At 38.7% G+C, this 14,931-nt stretch overlaps 1 protein-coding gene across 1 annotated transcript in view; it reads left to right on the top strand.

The window, feature by feature from the left end:
- The window catches only part of GALNT14 (polypeptide N-acetylgalactosaminyltransferase 14), a gene marked incomplete at its 3' end in the record, with an annotated part of 328,816 nt that overhangs the window by 40,908 nt on the left and 272,977 nt on the right, over positions 1 to 14,931 (top strand). The gene's annotated exons all lie outside the window — the stretch shown is intronic.

The following is a 14,931-nucleotide window of genomic DNA, read 5'->3' as shown; positions in this document are numbered from 1 at the left end:
TCATTATGTGCAAAGACCAAACATCTAACTTTTGGTTCAGTTAGGGCACAGACCATCTGAATGGAATTGTTTGTGTATGGAATATTTTGCAGCCTTATAGATTATGCTGTGAGGAAATATCCAGTCCTCATTTCCATTTACTGGGTTTTTGAAGCACAAAGGAAACTTAGAATACTTTTATTACTCTCATCTAAAAGTGAAAGGGTTTTGGTTATATAATCTCTTTCTCTCTCGCACACTTCTGTAAAAACATATAGTTGAATATATGACGCATGCTGTTTTTCCCCTCAATTATCTGTTTTCCTGGCAGAGATAAATAAAGATAAACAAACATTGTATTTTGCTAAAAGCGAAAAAAAATGTCTTTAGTGAGTTTTGGAACCATGCCAGTTAGAAATCACTAAGTTTCCTAATTAACACATTAAGCTTCTCTATTTGTGGAGCTCAGAGAGCACCCAGGACTCCACAGTTCAACCCTAAGCTACATATATTCTCTTCTATTGGCTTCTCTATTTGAACAGAAACAATATATCCACAATAGACTGAAAAAGAACCTCATTATCAATAAGCTGCACTTTTATGAACTTGTTACCCAGCTATCAAATTGTGCCTTGGATATTATAAGCTACCTTGGGAAGACTGCCATCTTGAGAGGTGACTAATAAATGTTCTGACATAGAATAAAATTTATGCTGCATTGTTGTGCTCACTTAAAGCTTGGAGGCAAGCTTCACTGATCTCTGAGAAGATGTATGCAGGATCTATCAATGAAGGCCTGTTCAGGCATTTGTTTAAATGTGTGACCAGACAAAATGATAAGGCTATGCAGCCTGACCTCAGAGTCTCTCTGCAATCACGTCTCTCTTTGTTCCTTTTAAATGCAATCTGTTCAAATAGGACCTGTAATTTTAATGGAGATTTTACTGAATGAGAAGGTCCGTCCTTGGGGAGGATTTGTATGTGTAGCTGCAGTGGTTCAATTTCAGGAATATAGACCTTTTTCAGAGTTGAGAGCAAGGATTGGTTTCTGATTGATATGCTGGGGCCAAAACAATATGGGTGAGGTCAGGACAAGAACTAGATTTAATGTAATTAAAATTGCATATTGTTCATGCATCATGTATTTAATCATTTTCCTTTCTGCTACCAATTTTAATTTGGTAACAACTTTTGAAGATCTCTCAGGGCCATACCCAAGACTTTAGAGTTATATTTTGTTCATCTCTGTTCTACCTGATCTCAAGTTGTCACATACTTGGGTATAACAGTATTTAAATGAATAGTCTTTCTCAATATAAGAGCTCCATCTTATTTCTGCCATTGCACTGATAATGAATATACATAATTGGGTACAATATAGTATCGTACACAATTATTTGTCTTTGTGAAGTATTTCATCCATAGCAATTCCCTTATATGAACTTATTTATTTCCAGAAAATGATCAGAAACAAGATAGTCTGCAAGGAGTGCACTTTAAACAGGTCAGGTCAGTATCATACAGTCAAAGCCCATTCAGAATAACAGAGTTGGAAGGGACATTGGAGGTCTTCTAGTCCAACCCCCTGCTCAGGCAGGAAACCCTATACCATTTCAGACAAATGGTTATCCAATCTCTTCTTAAAAACGTCCAGTATTGGAGCATCTACAACTTCTGGAGTGAAGCCATTCTACTGATTAATTGTTCTATCTGTCGGGAAATTGCTCCTTAGTTCTAGGTTGCTTCTCTCCTTGATTAGTTTCCATCCATTGCTTCTTGTCCTGCTTCCAGGGGCTTTGGAGAATAGCTTGACTTCCTCTTCTTTTATATATTGGAACACTGCTATCATGACACCCCTAGTCCTTCTTTTTGTTAAACTAGCCAGCAGCCATTCCAGCAACCATTCTTTATAGGTTTTATAAGCCTTCAGTCCCCAAATCATCTTTGTTGCTCTTCTTTGTATTCTTTCTAGTGTCTCAACATCTTTTTTACATCATGGTGAACAAAACTGGTTGCAGTACTCCAAGTGTGGTCTTACCAAGGCATTGTAAAGTGGTACTAACACTGCATGTGATCTTGATTCTGTCCCTCTGTTGATGCAGCCTAGGACTGCTTTTTTGGCAGCTACAGTACATTGCTGACTCATATTTAAGTGATTGTCCACTAGGATTCCAAGATCCCTCTAGCAATTCTTTGTTATACATATGCTGTTTTCTTTTTACATGTGTTACATGTATCACATGTGCAAAGCAGCATGGACTTGGCTGTGCTGTTGTAGCTGCTGTTTTGACTTTTTTGCTCCTCCCCATGAATGACACTAATCAGAAGCTTAAATTTTCTGCCTGGGTGATTTTAGCAAAGCAGGGTTAAGCATAGAGATACCCTTGCACACTAAGCTAAATATTTGCTTCTGAACAAAAAAGTTCAGGCCTGAATTCTGAATTTGTTAAAATTCTGATTGGTGTGTGTTGTGTTTGTATTATTTGCCTCTCATTGGCTCAGAGATCCAGTGCTATGGGAATCTGACTTGTAACGTCATGATATACCAGCAATTGTATTAGTTGAAAAAAGCCAAAAGTAATTCTAATCAAACAGTGTCAAAAGAAATGCTTGAGGGAATTTCTAACTTTAACTTGAGTGAGAACTTTGTAATGCATATCACTAGATACTAATTGTTCTCAATTCCTGCTTAAAATTATGTAGTGTGAACTAAAAGAGTAATGTTTGTGTGTGTGTGTTTCTATGTGTTTATCTCAGGTCCCATGTTGTTTTAGAAATAGATGGTAAATCAATTTCCTTCCTAGTGGATACTGAAGCTGATAGTTCATAGCTAGCATCAAAGGATTTTTAAATGCTCTTCTTAATACTGCTACCCATTGTGCTATGGGCATTTCTGGGATCCTGATTTCCCACAGAGAAATTGAGCAGCTGTCAATAATCATAGGACCCTTATATGACTCCCATTCTTTTCTCTTAGGAATTAAAATAGGTGTCAGTCTTTTTGGGTAGAGACCTATTGTGTAAAGTGAGTATTAATAAAGGAGAATATTGTAGCTCCTTGGTGCTCTCTGAGCTTGGTTGTTTTCTTGCAGACATTCTATTACTCAACTAGGTAAATCCTTAATGCTACAAGAAAGCGAGATTTGCTGTCTATTTCTGTCATGGCCCCATCGGAGCCCAGTTTGGAGGAGGAGGAGGAATTGGAACTGGGACCATCCACTGGGGATGGCACGTCTCCCTTGGCATGTTTGGAGAGGCCAGGAACTGAGGACGATGCTTTCCAGGCTCCTCAGGCATTGGGGGAAGTGGTCAACTGGGACAGAGAGCTGCCTACCCTCACAGACAGGAGAATTGGTTGCTGACAGACAGTGATGCTGATAGGCAGCAGATACCCTCTGATGAGAAGCAGCTGCCTCCCCCATCGATCCAAGGGCACAGAGAGTAGAGCATAGGCAAGCTCAGAGGAGGGCTGCAAGGCTACTTAGAGAAGGTCATCTCTCCCCTCCTCACAAGGAACACCTGGAGTAGATTGACTTAAGAAGAAGCCATGGGAGTTAGTCTTTGCCAGGAACAATTGTTTGTTTTGCTTTCACTTGCTTGGCTTTGATGCATGCCTTTTGCTTGTTGACTTTGCCTGGTCTTGAGGACTGCCATCTGCCTTTTGTCTTGTATCTTGTCCTTGTCTTGAGGACTGCTTTTTGCCTTTTGCCTTGCCTTGAGAACTGCCTTTAGCCTTGTACATTGTCTTTGCCCTGAAGACTGCCTTTTATCTTGTGCTTTGACTTTACCTTGTGGATTACAGTTTGCCTCATGGACTTGCTTAGCTGAGTGGACTGGACTTGGGACCTTTGACTTTGCCCTCTGAGCATGCTCCTACTTTGTGGACTTTCTTTGTTATGTATGGGCTGTTGTTTGGAAGACTAATGGTGGCTGCCTTCAGGGTAGCATGGGATGGAGACTTACCGGTTGTTGGAGGGCAGTTTGTTGGAACATTTACTCAGAACAATAAAGGACTCTAAAGGCCTGCCTTGCCTTGACCACCTGGATCATAACAATTTCTGTGAAAAAAAAGAAGCAAGCTCAGAGAGCTTCAAGGACCCCTCAAAGTGAGCATTATGCTGTATGACACTTATATTCCATATAATACCAGGACCAAGGAACCAAGAAAAACACGAGGAGTTACTTCAAAGGAGTTTATTGTTGCTCATCTGTAGACAGAAATCTTGCCAGATCAAAGCACTTATCGATATAACTAGTAGATATACCATGAAAGCTGTTAGAGGGAGTCCCCCTTCCCTCTCTTTTTGGCTATCAAAGATTCCAAACTTCTTTACTCTCTGGGAAAGAGCACCTTCATCCTGCAGTTCTGGCCTACATTCCATTACAGATCATAATGAAGTAATGGTAATATTGGGAATGGCCCCTGGTTGCAGCTGATGAAAACGACTTTAGTAGCATTTCTTATTTTAAGGGATAGTGTTTTGCTAGACCTCTTGTTGCATTGCATCCCAAATGAATTGTCAGCAACATCAAAATACTATTGTGGACTGATTAAATTGTGATCCAGTTCGCGTCCAATTAAAATCTGATGCTTCATTATCACAGATACTATAACATGCTCTTAGCCAAACAACAATAGAGGACATTCATCCAGTCAACTAGTCCTTGTTAAAACAAGAGATTTTGGCTTGAATTTTTCAGCCTTTGTAACACCTGTAAAGAATCTACTTGGAGATTGATTCTGGATCTCCAAGATATAAACAAAGCAATATATCCTATTTTTCCTGCTGTTGCCAATGCTAGTGTGAGCCTGTCTGAGATTCTGCCAGATGGAACCTTTTTCATTCTGGTGGATTGGTGCTCAGCTTCCTTCTTTATATCTGTACGTCTGGTGTAATGTATTGGGGTTTTTGCTTGTACTGATTCACGTGTCTGTTTAAATGCTGCATTAAAATTTGCTCATTGGTGTGTATGTGTAACGGCTACTGACTAAGCCAGACTTGTTGTCTCCAGGACTATCATTGGTAGATTTGGGGTGGGAATGGTTTCCTTCAAATCTATTGGCCACCGCCTAGTGGCCAACCATATAAATAGCTGTGCAGCAACCACTGTTTCAGTTCTGTTCTGCTTGACTACAATAAAGCATTTTACTGTTTGGAACCTCTGTCTCCCTTATTGCCTGCAACGACCTGACTACACAACACCTGGATTCTCAGTTTTTAGTTGCCCTTACCTGGACATTAGTATGCATTTACCTGGGTTCCCCAAGGATATTATGAAAACCGTGTGCAGGATATTGCACTATGTAGTTTGGGTTTGAACTAGTAAGGCTTGATGTACTCTGAGTTTGGTTGTTTTCCTTCAAACTTTTCCTTACTAGGTTTGGTGACATAATCAGTGCATGAGAGGATGGAATTTGATGGATCCTCCTGTCCCTCCTCTCCCTCCCTCCCTCCCTCCATCTACCAATACATATCAATTTTCTGTCTGTTTATCTGTCTATCTGCACACTCTCTCTCTCACACATTCTTGTAGCTTGCTCTGCCAGTCTTGTGGTTTCTTCTTAATAGTTTCTTTTCTCTCATTTCAAGTTCAGAGAATATCAAGAACAACCAATGTTATTTCTGAATTTGAGCAACATGAGCCTGAAGATTTGGCTCCATACAGGATCTCAAAACCAGAAAAATGACTTGTGGATTGCCCTAGCCTAAGTAAGATCTGTCTTGGTAGCAACTGGAGTAAAGTGCATGACCAACGTCCACAGTTTGAAATCCTTACTACTTTGCATATTTTTTTTAGAAGATGAGGTAGTCTTGTAGTTTAAATTAAGATAACTAACTGATGGTCAACTGGTCAGTAAAGACACTTAACTTTCCTGATTTCATAAGTGCCCCAAATGCTTATTTATTTTTGGGACTCTGTGCTAAAGTTGATTTCTAGCTAAATAGTTTCATCTGAACAGACTCTTTGTTGATTGGAGGAAATAAATGTCCTGTCTGATGGCTTGTTTTAGCAAAGTGCTTTGAATCCAAGAACATTGACGTGAGATAGAAGCAGATATGATATGTGAACGATGTCCTTCAGAAGCAGACAGGCAGAATGCTTGTTATGTAACAATATCCTGAAATCCATACAAATGTTCACGTAAAATTGTAATTGATGTATTTTTCACTGATTGCAAGTAGGAGTTTTAAAAAGCCAAATTATCTCTAGGTCAACCTGTGCCGGACAGTTACCATCCTACTCTGACTGAGCTCTTGGTGGTTTAAAGGAACTCCCAGCAGGAAGACAAAAATAGTGGAAGATAGATCTGGCTCTAAAAGCAGGCTGTTTTACGTTTGTATCAAATCACAGGAAAGGTGAAATGAATGATGCCATCATATAACTGTAGCTATGATCTTTTCCCTCTTTCACGTTTGCTTTTCTGTTTCGACATTGGAGAGTTCAACAATAAAGCTGATTGAAAAGCTGTTTGAAAAGAAGGTGGAAATGGTGGTAGGGAACACATTGTGCTTTGCAGGAACAGATGAGCTTTGAAATCACCTTCTATTCTCTAAGTACTGCTTCAGAGCCAAGGAAATTGAGATGGATTATTCTTAATCTTTCCTCTTTAAATCACCAGACTCCAAAAGATCTAATTTGATCCCAGCGAGAGCAGCTGCATTGTCCTGACTCTAAATAGCTTTGCCTGCACTTAGACACACACCATTTCCTTTTCAAGGACCAGTGTTCACATCAGGCAATTACAAATACACCTCATAACACATTATTGAGACACATAGTCTGAAAATACAACTTTAAAAAGAATCATGGTGCATAGCACTCACCACAGCCTAGTCACAATGATTATAGGGAAGTTGCTAGCCTCTGACTTTTGCCTTCCTCAGGCAATGTGTTAACAATATTGGCGAACTTGACAGACTTATTGTGAGGTTTATCGACAATATGTGCATATATTAATACCTCAAATAGGTGAAAAGAAGTCTGTAAATCTTAAAAGATGTCCAGTTCTGTTCAAGTGCACCCAGAAGTATATAAGCCCAAAGATTTAAATAGGATTTACACTCAGGTAAATGTACATAGAACTGAAGATTAAGTCATGCTTCAAATCAATGGGCTGAAGTAACCTAATGTAAATCACCCTGAAAAAACCCAGTTGCAGTGTTTTGGGAGTTATCCTACATATAGATGCATATAAAATCACATATCATTTTTTAAAAAAATATTTATTTATTTAAATGATTAACACGGTTTCCATCTCATACAAATGATTTTCCCACCTGTCTAATCCATGGGGATACCTGTTGGACTAGAGGATGGAGGTCCTATAAATCTATAAAGATGGATCAAAGAGTCTTGGGAGATGGGGAAAAAAACCCCACGCTGATTGAGTCTGGGTCTAGGACAATTTGGCATGGCCAGTTTGGTGTGGCCAGCTCGCTGCCACTAAATTGCCTCAGGACAACTCCACATGGCCAACTCACCATGGGAAGAACTTGCTGCGGGCGCCCGGAGGGAGAATTAGGCAGGTGGGCAAGGCAGCAGGTGGGCTATTCTGTTCTCTTCTGTTCTACTCTACCTACTTAAAATGGGATAAGTAAAATTATTCAGAAATAGATTATAAAATTATAAGCCAAAGAAATTACAGCATGGAAATAAGAAAAAAAGGAAACCTAGTTAAAACTAGGTTGTGCCAATATCAGTCATTCTCTCTATATATATCTTTCTATCCTGGCAACCAATCCTTGCTTTTCCCATACCTCTTTCGTCCTCCCCCCCTCCAGGATCTCATCAATTCTAACCAACTGTAAATTTCTTGTTCTTTTTCTTCCTCTTAACCCAGGCCTGTCAAACTGCCGGCCCGCGGGCCAGATGCATCATGCTGAAATTGCGCCCACCCCATTGCTGGTGATGGAAAAAAGTTCTGATACATCGTGCAATGTCTCATGACATTGCGAGTTTGACATGCCTGTCTTAACCCAATCACATTTTCTTCAAATGTTTGTCTTGCAATCTGATTCTAAGTTAGTCTCTGTATATGAAGAAACTATTTCAATGTACCTTTTTTATATTGGTTTTTCACTTTCATTAACTCAGCAATAAATCAATTTACCATTGTTTTTACATATACTCTTCTTGGTGTTGGTACAAATTAGTTTTATGTCTATAATTTTTTTGGCTTACTCTTTCACAAAACACTTACCTAATATTGTTGATTCCTAGAGGAGCCAGTGTGATGGATATGTATGAACATACGACTGCTTCATATTAGCAGCATGTAATACAGTACAATAAACCCTTGATTTAATGTACCATTCAGGGGGAAGATGCATATACTACTCCTGAATATCCATTAAATCTGGAAGCACATTTTTTCATCTCTGTAATGACATCTTTTGTGTTATGTTGTGCTATTTACATGACAATGTTATTATGCAAATGAGGTAAATTGACAATAAAGGACTTAAATGTAAATTATTTCTTCAGACTATGTCACAAACATTTCCATTAATTTGGAGTGATTTGACGAAATGTTTGAAGTCCTGTAAATGAGGCCATATTAAATGGAGGTTTCCTTGTGATATGTATTCTATTGCACCTTTGGCAGGTATATGGAACAGGCAATTATAAAGATAAAGCCATTGATTTAATTCAATCTAATACAAATTTAATGACAAGAATTAATGTAACTACAGATCTCCTCTGCATTTACATGATCTTCTGTGTTCTAACATAGGTTATGAGATAGATCCAAAGAACATCTGTAAGGAGAAGGGGGCTTTTCCTGTAAAGAAAGGTCAAGCCGTGGATAGTGGATATAATGCAGATGGTACATCTTAAACAGAAGGTACCCTGTAACATGTTGAGGAATTGCTTGGTTATGGTCGTGGGCTGGAAAAAAATGGGGCCACCATTCGACACAAGGATGTCTCTAAGGGGAGAGCAATGTTAATCTATAGTTGCAAAAAATAGTTTTTAGCTTAACAAATTTTATTAGCCCTAAAACGATTTATTAAAATGTTAGTTGGCAAAAGTGTTACCAAATCCCTAATTATTTGTGTACTGCTAAAGAGATTTCTATTCTTATAAGGGGAAATAGACAATGTTCAAATTTAATATTCTATTAAGGTTATATTTTGTAACATACAAATAATTCTCAATTTATGGCCACAATTGGATTTCTGGATATAACATAATTGTAGGTTGAGGAACCCACATGACTAGATCCAATTTTACAACACTTTTTGCAGTAGTAATTAAGTGAATCACCATCGTCATTAAGCAAATCCAAAATTGTTAAGTGAGTGCAGCTATTATAAACATGAACCATTCTACTGAATGGGTGTTTTTTGCTCTGGAAACCACCAAAAAAAATGTCAGATACCAGCGATAATAATAATAAAAAAACACAAATTGAGATCACATGACTGGGATGCTACACCCAATCATAAAGGCGAGCTGGTTGCCAAGTGCTTGAAATGCAGTCACATGACCATGAGAGTATATGTGTGTGGCACAACATTTTATGATGGCCAGGAGTGCTTTATAGGCCCATTGTAAATTCTAGGCATGTCTTAATTTTGAATAGTCATTAAACAGGTAGTCATAAAATGAAAACTACCTTCATGAAATGACTTAGGAAAAAGATGTAAAAACTTAGTGGTATACTGTATACAACAAACAGTGAATTTAAACACACAAACACATACACGTGTATCTCTGTTTAAATTCACTTTGTTGTACACACACACACACACACACACACACACACACACACACACACGGGGTGGTGGGGGGGAGAAGGAGGGATATAGACACCAACACAAGCAAGTCTTGCTTTCAAGGACAGGACAAATGAAACTAGTCATTTAAATGCCAAAGCAGGTTAATCAGGGATCTAATTAGCTCTAATTAACACTTCCACAAGCTGTGAGCTTGCTCACCTGAAGCAGCTTGAGTACTCTTGCCCCCTCCAGTTCCTCCATGAGAAGGCAAAGAAGGAGGGAGGCAGTGAGAGAACAGGTTTCCTGCAACATCTGTGGCAGACCCTCAACAGTGACGGTGGGGGAAAGGTAAAATTTTCTTCCTGACTTTTTTTTTTGGCCGGGGGCTTGAAGCATTTTTTGGAATCAAAGCTTCAGAAGCTTCCTCTAGATGTTCATTGTTCTCAGTCCGTTGATATTTTCTGCAAATGAGCTCTTTGAGGAGTGAATATTACCATCTAGTGCTCAGCACTGTAAGTTGGCACCACAGTTCAGTGCCAGCCAAAGCCACAACTGGCCATGATTAGGAGTTACCATGTGATTACAAGCACTATTAAGGGCTTCTAATATTGCTGCTGTTCCGGATTCTATTTCTCCGGCCTTTGCTGCCTCCTGACTCTTGCTCAGATTATGAAATTACAGTTAATATGATGACATTTTTTGTGGAGCCTCCTGTTCCTTCCTACCTCCAGCCCCATATGGCTCCAACTAGCCTTGTTTCTTATTTTTTTTTCTTTTTTTATTGAAAAGTTTTACAATACATTTTTGAATACAAAAAACTCCCTCCTCCCCCTCCCCTCTCTCCAACCCCCCCACCCTACCCTCCCCCCTCCCCAACTTCCCAGAGCTGAATACAGGGTATAATAATACAAACAAGCATAATCCAAAATATGCTAACAACAAAAATAAAACATTAAATTCTATTGTACTACTAACTAGTTATACGTCATACAAATACTACTTATTCAAATGCTAAATGAAACTTTTTAGTCCCATATTTATTGTGAATATATTCAATCCTTCTTCTCCATTCCACAATGTATCTCTGTTGCGATTGATCTTTCAAATATGCTGAAATCTTTGCCATTTCCGCCAAATTAGAAACTTTCAAAGTCCACTCTTCTATAGTCGGCAGTTCTTCCTTCTTCCAATATTGCGCTACTAAATGTCTCGCTGCCGTAATTAAATTCAACATCAACTTTGAATCTATAACAGTAGTATCTGTAATAATACCCAATAAAAACAATTGCGGAGAAAACTTTATCCTTTTCTTAAATATCTTTTGCATATTCCACCAAATTTTAATCCAAAAAGCTTTAACCTTTTTACAAGTCCACCATATATGAAAATACATTGCATCCTCACAGCCACACCTCCAACATTTGGGCTGGCAGTTCGGATACATACTTGCTAATTTTTTAGGGTCTAAGTGCCACCTATAAAACATTTTATAAAAATTCTCTCTTAAATTTTGGGCCTGTGTAAATTTTACATTTCTAACCCAAATCTTTTCCCAAGTATCCATTGTTATAACTTCTTGAAAATTCTAATAGTGCTAGAAAAAGAAAAAGAGCAAAATGCAAAGAAAGTTACAATGCAAATTCATATTTTCCCAACAAAAAAGCATAAAAAGTGCTTTAACAGTGAAAAAAGAAAACCACAGAAAAAGGAAACATAGTTGTAATAATTGGCAGTTATAATTCTATTTATAGTCATCTAATGTAAATGTCATGGTTCCGACAAATGGAACTCTTCAAAGAACTTTGGATGTTTTTGCATAGACAGTAAATATTATTCAAGTGCATTTATAGTTGTAACGCTCCTATGTAGCTTCCTTTTTAAAAATCATTTGTAAACTTATCAGTATAAGTGAATTCTATATTTCGTTATACTTGTCCATACAAAGTCTACATCTAAAGGCAATCCACTCATAGGTGGTAAGTGTAATCAGATATTCAATCTATTGAGCAAATGGGGCTTTTCATTTATCTTTCTGATGCTGCAATATTCTTTGGGCCATAAAAGGGACACAGAGAATCCATTTACATTGTGCTGTTGTCAAATTTTATCTAACAGACATGTAATTTGAGAGAATGTTATCTTCTGAAAATTTTAGGGGTTTATACTTAAATAGTGCACTATTTTATCCCAGAACATAATAAGTACAGAATATTGTAAAAACATGTGTTTTAAATAATCATGAGCCTTATTACATTTCTCTCAGAGTGCTGTTTTACTCAGTTTTTTTTCTATGCAAACATAATAACAGTCCAATATAGTCTAAATGCTATTTTTGTTGTATAAATCATAGTTTGAGGCCCATTGACATTCTTGGCTATAGAATTTAAGATGGTCTCCTGTGGTCCTGGCAGTATGGGAACCTCTAATACTATGCCCCTAATTTGTTGGTAACAATTAATAGTGAGGGGTTTTTTTTTAGTTTTAAAGAATTTATCAAGTTATTCTAATCTTCCATGTGTTTTGGAAGATGAAAATACTGTTGATCCAAACACATTGTTATCAAATGGTGTAGCTGTAAATATTGCCATTAGTTTACATCTGATAGATATTTATCTCTTAACACAGTGTATGTTAAAAAAACCCCTTCATGGATTACTGCCTTGTCGTGGCGAAGGGGCTTGCGTAATTCAATGAAGCTATGAGCTATGCCGTGCAGGGCCAACCAAGACGGAAAGGTCATAGCAGAGAGTTCTGACAAAACGTGATCCACTGGAGAAGGAAATGGCAAACCACTCCAGTATCTTTGCCATGAAAACCCTATGGACAGTACCAAAAGGCAAAACAATATGACGCTGGAAGATGAGCCCCTCAGGTCGGAAGGCGTCCAATATGCTACTTGGGAAGAGCAGAGGGCTAGTACTAGTAGCGCCAGAAAGAATGAAGCGACTGGGCCAAAGCCGAAAGGACGCTCAGCTGTGGATATGTCTGGTGGTGAAAGGAAAGTCCGATGCTGTAAAGATTCTTTCTCCATAGGAACCTGAATGTAAGATCCATGAATCAAGGAAAGCTGGACGTGGTCAAACAAGAGATGACAAGACTAAACATCGACATCTTAGGTATCAGCGAACTAAAATGGACAGGAATGGTTGAATTTAATTCAGATGACCATCAGGTATACTACTGCGGGCAAGAATCCCTCAGAAGAAATGGAGTAGCCTTCATAGTCAATAAAAAAGTAGGAAAAGCAATACTGGGATACAATCCTCAAAATGACAGAATGATCTCAGTTCGAATCCAAGGCAAACCATTCAATATCACAGTAGTCCAAGTCTATGCCCCAACCACCGGTGGTGAAGAGGATGAAATTGACCGGTTCTATGAAGCCCTACAGCACCTTATAGAACTAACACCCAAAAATGATGTCCATATCATCATGGGGGATTGGAATGCTAAAGTAGGAAGCCAAAAGATAACTGGAATAACAGGCAAGTTTGGCCTTGGAGTACAAAATGAAGCAGGGCACAGGCTGATAGAATTTTGTCAAGAGAATACGATGGTCATAGCAAACACTTTTCCAACAACCCAAGAGACGGCTTTACACATGGACATCACCAGACGGTCAACACAGAAATCAGATTGACTATATGCTCTGCAGCCAAAGATGGAGAAGCTCTATACAGTCAGTAAAAACAAGACCAGGAGCTGACTGTGGCTCAGACCATAAGCTTCTTGTTGCAAGGTTTAGGCTTAAATTAAAGAAAGTAGGGAAAAGCGCTAGGCCAGTCAGGTATGAATTAAATCATATCCCTGTTGAATATACAGTAGAGGTGACAAATAGATTTAAGGAATTAGATCTGATAGACAGAGTGCCTGAAGAACTATGGACGGAGGTTCACAACATTGTACAAGAGGTAGCAACCAAAACCATCCCAAAGAAAAAGAAATGCAAGAAAGCAAAATGGTTGTCTGAGGAAGCTTTGCAAATAGCTGAGGAAAGGAGGAAAGTGAAAGGCAAGGGAGAAAAAGAAAGATACGCCCAATTGAATGCAGAATTCCAGAGAATAGCTAGAAGAGATAAGAATGCCTTCTTAAATGAACAATGCAAAGAAATAGAAGAAAACAATAGAATAGGGAGGACCAGAGATCTTTTCAAGAAAATTGGAGAGATGAAAGGACCGTTTCATGCAAAAATGGGCATGATAAAGGACCAAAATGGCAGGGACCTAACAGAGGCAGAAGAGATTAAGAAGAGGTGGCAAAATTACACAGAAGAACTATACAAGAATGAGCTTAACATCCCTGATAATCACAATGAGGTGGTCACTTACCTCGAGCCAGACATCCTAGAATGTGAAGTGAAGTGGGCCTTAGAAAAGCTGAGCAACAACAAAGCTAGTGGAGGTGACAGTATTCCAGCTGAGCTATTCAAAATCTTAAAAGACGATGCAGTAAAAGTGCTACACTCAATTTGCCAGCAAATTTGGAAAACTCAACAGTGGCCACAGGATTGGAAAAGATCAGTTTACATTCCAATTCCAAAGAAAGGCAGTGCCAAAGAATGTTCAAACTATCGCACCATTGCACTCATTTCTCATGCTGGTAAAGTTATGCTTAAAATTCTACAAGCTAGACTCCAGCAGTATGTGGATCAAGAACTACCAGAAGTACAGGCAGGATTTCGAAGAGGCAGAGGAACTAGAGATCAAATTGCCAACATACGCTGGATCATGGAGAAAGCTAGAGAGTTCCAGAAAAACATCTACTTCTGCTTCATTGACTATGCTAAAGCCTTTGATTGTGTGGATCATAACAAACTGTGGCAAATCCTTAAAGAGATGGGAGTACCAGACCATCTTATTTGTCTCTTGAGAAATCTATATGCGGGCCAAGAAGCAACAGTGAGAACTGGACACGGAACCACTGATTGGTTCAAAATTGGGAAAGGAGTCTGGCAAGGCTGTATACTGTCGCCTTGCCTATTTAACTTATATGCAGAGCACATCATAAGAAAGGCAGGGCTAGATGAATCAAAAGTTGGAATTAAGATTGCCGGAAGAAACATCAACAACCTAAGATATGCAGATGATACCACTCTAATGGCAGAAAGTGAAGAAGAACTAAAGAGCCTCTTGTTGCGGGTGAAGAAGGAGAGTGCAAAACTTGGGTTGAAACTAAACATTAAGAAAACCAAGATCATGGCATCTGGCCCTCTCAATTCCTGTCAAAT

This window comes from Vipera ursinii (assembly GCF_947247035.1).
Source record: "Vipera ursinii genome assembly, chromosome: 1".
Classification (NCBI taxonomy): domain Eukaryota; kingdom Metazoa; phylum Chordata; class Lepidosauria; order Squamata; family Viperidae; genus Vipera; species Vipera ursinii.
This window is presented reverse-complemented; position numbering and strand designations above follow the sequence as displayed.